The sequence below is a fragment of the Nelumbo nucifera genome, chromosome 4, assembly GCF_055504915.1.
Source record: "Nelumbo nucifera cultivar China Antique chromosome 4, China Antique-T2T, whole genome shotgun sequence".
Classification (NCBI taxonomy): domain Eukaryota; kingdom Viridiplantae; phylum Streptophyta; class Magnoliopsida; order Proteales; family Nelumbonaceae; genus Nelumbo; species Nelumbo nucifera.
Window position 1 is genome coordinate 84815682 of NC_142652.1, and position 5548 is coordinate 84821229.

At 36.6% G+C, this 5548-nt stretch overlaps 1 long non-coding RNA gene across 1 annotated transcript; it reads right to left on the bottom strand.

The window, feature by feature from the left end:
- Nucleotides 1–951: 951 nt before the first annotated feature.
- Nucleotides 952–3693, bottom strand: LOC104586032 (uncharacterized). Its single transcript, XR_733394.3, has 2 exons — nt 2858–3693; nt 952–2716 (listed from the first exon to the last, which is right to left on the bottom strand). It is a non-coding gene; the product is annotated as an uncharacterized LOC104586032 (long non-coding RNA).
- Between the last annotated feature and the right edge of the window lie 1855 nt (nt 3694–5548).

Genomic DNA, 5548 nt, shown 5'->3' on the forward strand with positions numbered 1-5548 from the left:
AGAGTAGGCTTCAGTGTTCAAATATAAATTACATAGAATCAGAACAATTCCCATAGAAAATAGAAAAAAAAAATCAATGAATTTGATAGTGTGGTTGGAAAGAGACAAGAGTTGATGTATATATATTGATTTGTCTGTTTTTATTATTTAAGTATATAATATTTTGTCTGTTTTTATTGTTTAATCATATAGTATTTTATTATTTAATTTATGAGATCATAAGTTGAATGAACTATAAAAACCCCAATTAATTGATTTTTTAATCAATTTCAACCAGTGGTCAAATTGATTGATCAAACGGATTGACCTATCAAATGACTAATTAATTATGGATCCATTTCAGAACCAAACTACTTGCAAAAAAAAAAATCATTCACCCAATAGGCAACCAGGTGAGCCAACTGGAAGAACTGTTAGACCGTTCGACACAGTGGGGTCACGGCTAGGGGTGTCAATTGGACTGGATTTGGTCCAATCCGATCCAGTACAACGTGAGTACATTATAATCAATCAGGTTCAATCTAATCCAATAAATATTTTGGACCATTTTGGACTTGTCCAATTCAATGTTTGGATCATTCAATTTGTTTAAATTCGTTTTGTTTTAGATTGGTTTCAATCCAAATATGGTCCATTGATACCTATATTCTTATCTTATATTAGCGGACCAGATATTGGCTTAATCAAACTCAGTCCAATATAAACTTATTATGCATGGATCAGGTCCAATCCAATCTAATAAATATTTTGGACCAGATTGGTCCAATTCAATGTCTTGCTGGTCCGTCCAATCCATCCAAATTGATTTTGGACCACAGGGGTCCAATCTAAAACTGGTCCGTTGACACCCTTAGTCATGGCCAGGTCAAATGTTGGTTCTCTTTTCTTTCTTATTCTTAATTTGTATTTCATTTACAGTTTTTCTACATTAATTTTTCTATGATTTTAATATTTTTATCAGTTTTTAATTTTTTATCATTTAATTATGATATCACTAATGGTCCCATTTGACTTGAATTTTTTTCACAAGAGATTGTCATTTGAATTCTTTCTTCCCATAAAACTGAAAAACTTTTTTTGCAAAAATTTCTTTTTTTGGTAATAACCGAAACAAAACCAATACAAAGATCAGAACTGACTTTCTTCAGAAATTAAGAAAGAGGGACTCTTGCAGCACAGCCATACTAGCCAACTGTGCAAGAACAAACAACAATTAAGGGTGTCAACGGCATTCGAAAGTCCGATTTCAAATTTGATATTCGACATAATTCAATCGAATTCGAATATCTAATTGGTTGAATTCAGATATCCTATTTATACCAAATAGTTAATTGGATTCGAATTCGTATATGACCTGATTCGATTCGATAAATATTTGAGTTCGATCGATTATTTAATTCTTATATATAATATATAAAATTTTTTATATAATTTATTTATATAATAATTAAGTTATATAAATAATTTATATATTTATATACTATATATCAAAAAATATTTTTTATATATTTATTAATTATCTAAAATAATTAATCAATCGAATTCGAATCGAATATTCGAATATTTAATCAGATTCAAATTTAAATATTAATTTTCAATATCCATCAGATATCAAATTGAATTCAAATATCAAATTTTCTAATCAGATTTAAATTCAGATATTGCCTGAACCAATTCGAATTCAATCCGTTTACACCCCTCACTACAACCACTTTGTAAGCTATCCGATTAGCACGAAGAGATGGAATGGAACCAACGAGGTAAGTCTTATATGTCTTTCAAGATTGGACCCACTTCACTCTAAAAACTTTCCGGCCCTCGAATAGGTTGCTTTAATAAGCTCCTGACAATCTGATTTTGCTATTAAACAAGAAACCCCTGCACTCACCGCTTCCATAAGACCTTTTCTCAAGACCATGGCCTCTAAAGTTAGCACCTGGGCTGGGTAATAATATCTACCTACTGCTGAAATCAAGGAGCTCGAAGAAGATCTCAGAACAAAACTTATGGCTGCTTGAGAGTGAATTAGCTTCCTAGAGGCATGGGTTCGCGTCTGGACAAGTGCATCCGTGAATGGCGTGTTGACACGTCGATTAGGTTTACATTAACGCTCAAACGCGCGTTAATGCGGTCTGCTCCGGTTCGTAGGGAAACGAACCGGTTCCCACGAATTGGTCGAGTGTTCAATCAAAACCCCTTTTTTCCCAGTCCCTTCGACTCTGCTTCCAGTTCCTTCGTCCCTCTTTCTCCACCGAACCCTATCCCATACAACAGAGAAACCCTTGTCCATTGGCGGCGACAGAGCGCCGGCGGCGACGTATCATTCTTTGCTTCTTCTTTGACTCTCTCTTCTTTTTCTTCTCCGATGTATCTCCGAGCTGAAGGACGAACAGGTAAAACCGAACCCAACAATCCTTATTATCCCATAAATCAAATCTGCTCCAGCAATTGTAAATGAATCTGCATTGACCTGTACGTAGTTCCGATTAAATTGCTGCAACACACTTCTCAGACAAGACATCATCAGTAACGACAACACCACTCCAACAGGTCAATGGAGATAGGAATATAAGATAGATAGATAAAGGGAAAAAATAAGAAAAAGGGTTGTAGTTACAGTTAAAGATTGAAGATGAAGGGTGGGTGCTGTTCCCGCCGGCGGTTGTCCAAGTAGGTGGTTGCTGTGGTCGGCGATGGCTGTCCAGGTGGGTTGTTTCTGTTGAAAACATAACACAAGAACCACTTGTAAGAAGAAGAAGAAGAGTTCGAGCCAGAGCTCTCCTTGTCGCCACCAGAGCCACTTGGAAGAAGAAGAAGAGGAGGAGGAGGAGGAGAAGAGAAGAGGCCAGAAATCTACCGCCGGAGCTATTCTTGTCACCGATGGAGGGTGGGTTCGGTGTGTGGGTTGGCCAACGGGAAAAAATTCGCAGAATGAAGGTTGGCCAGAAACCCAGGTTCGTTTAGGTGAATGTTGACTGCCGCTGTGGTCTGCTCCGACCTGTTGAAAATAGGAAAAAAACATTAGTTTGTTCGGACGATTTACCGTTACACCGCCGGTGGCTTCGTGGTTCATGGCGCCGTTGTCCTCCTTGTTGCCGGAGTTATCCTTGTCGCCGATGGAGGGATGGTTTGGTGGAAGGAGGGAGGGTTCGGTGAAAGGAAGAAAACATGTAGCGGGAAAAAATCCTCAGAATGAGGGTTGTGGGGACTTTTATTACTCTGGGTTATATTGTGGCCGGTTCGTGCCCGATTGAACCACAGAACCCAGATTAACGTGCAATTCACCGTTAACGCAGACTCTAGAGGCATCTGAGTTTTGTTTGACATAATCAGTCGGAGGCTTTTCCCAATGAACTGAAATTGTGTTTAATTGTCTTTGAGCACCACCAAATTAAAAGAATCTTCTTATTAAAGATCGAGCTCTGTCTACAACTGAAGTCGGATGATCATTTTCCCCTTGAAAGATTAAATTGTTCCTCGGTTTCAGCATTTTCTCCACATCTTCTTCCCACTAGCTAGGTGTCTTTCTTTTAACTTAGCTATCTATAGTAGGAACCATATCCTTGAGGCATATCGCCAGATAAAGAATTGGATTTTTGGTTGAGCTTTAATAGACCAAACCCTCTTCCAAATAGAAGCTTTTCTTTGGTTCATATTATTCATTCAAACAATGTGATAGGGCATGCGGTTTTAATGTTTAATGTAAAATGCTGCAAAAGTCTCTTAAAAATGTCAAGTTTCGTGACTTAGTTTTGTTAATGAATTCATCTGCATCGCATGCCGACGGGTTCATTCCCACTGAAAATTAACAACTATTATCATCCTTCTTTTCCATCGTAACAAGACAGCAACTGTTGTTTTGTTTAATTAAGACAAAACCAGTTGCATTGATCAGATATAACTTGCAATTTTGTTTCCTTGGTCTTCCTCTCCAATGCAAACCAAAGACAATAAAATATACTAGGGGCAATCATTTTCAGCTCACACATGAACAAAAGTCCAAAACTAGCATGGTTGGTGTTTATTTATACTATCTATAAAACAAGGTTGTCTACATTAGGGGTGAGAATGGGACGGTTCGGTTTGGTTCCATGGAACCTTTTCTTTCTTTATTCTCCCCTTTAAAAGAAAAAAAAAAAAAAAAAGATAAAGCATGTCCTTGAAAAACTTGATTTTCAATAATGATAATATATAGTTTAAAACTTATATTGTCTTTATTTATTAAATTGAGTAATTTAATATATAGATTATCATAATATATTAATATATTATTCAAAATTTGTCATTATAATTTAAATTTTATAAATATTACCTTTTACATTATTTATTATACACATTCAAATATTAAAATGAAAACAAATAATCAAATTACATAAGTAACTTAATGGTTAAGTGAGACCATGGATTTTGTAACCATGAGTTGTGATTTTGGACTTTTAGGCTACAACAGAGATGAAATGAAGTGTGATTTTAAAGGAGAAGTGTTTTGGGTGAGACCTTGGTTGTGATTTTGGTGAAGATGCAGTTTTGGGTGAGACTCTAGTTGCGATTTCAATAAATGTATGGTTCTGGGTGAAGTTTCAGGTGTAATTTGGGAACAAGAATGGTTTTGAGTGTAATTACAGTGTATGAGGAAGAGGTCTCCCACGCCAAAGAATGTTAAAATGTGGTTTTGAATCACGTTGGGAAGGTCTATCATGCCCAACCTTCTTGAGGTGCGATTTTGAATCACAATCAAACAACTTTTAAACTTACCAACACAAAACAAATAGAATGAAACCGAGTCTGAACAAAACACGATAAAGGTTCTAGTTATCCCCAGTGGAGTCGCTAGCTGTGAGCTCCGAGAAGCTCATGGCCGGCTTAAAAATATGGAGTCGCCACCCATTAAATGGGCCCTCATTTTCATATTTGAAAAACTCGATTTAAATCTTTGATAGTGACTCCATCTTCCATGGAAAAGGCACACAACCGAGAGATTTCGAGCCCCAAGGATTGGAAGAGGGAAGGGATTAGGCACCCCTCTCTCTAAGTTGATGTAGCAGCCCAATACGGGAGTTGTTCAGGCTTAATTTCTTTTGGAGAGAAATATAAATAGTTGCAGGAATTTCTTAAATGTAGAGGAACATGCTTTCAACTTCTCCTAAGACCGATTTTGAAGTGATGTTATTGGGTCTTAGGTATAAATTTCCCTAAGACCCTCACCTCTCTACCTCTATTCTTAGTCAAGAAGAAATTGAAAACAATGGTTCTCTAATATTTCAGAACCTCGAGCAACCCAAAAAAACTAAAAAAAAAATCAAAGATTACAAAATCAAGCTTAAAAGTTAAAATGAAATACTTACCTTTCATATGTACCTTGACAGGAGTTTTCCAACAGCTAGGGATGAGATAGAATGAAGTTTAAATGGGTTCCTGAGAGAGGGAGTGCTTCTGGTTGCAACAACTTCCACATGAAAATGGAGGAGGCGAGTTTGGAATTTGAGGTTCAGAGTACCTCCGAATTACGGGTAAACAAGAGGCAATATATGGGCTATGAGAAAGATTT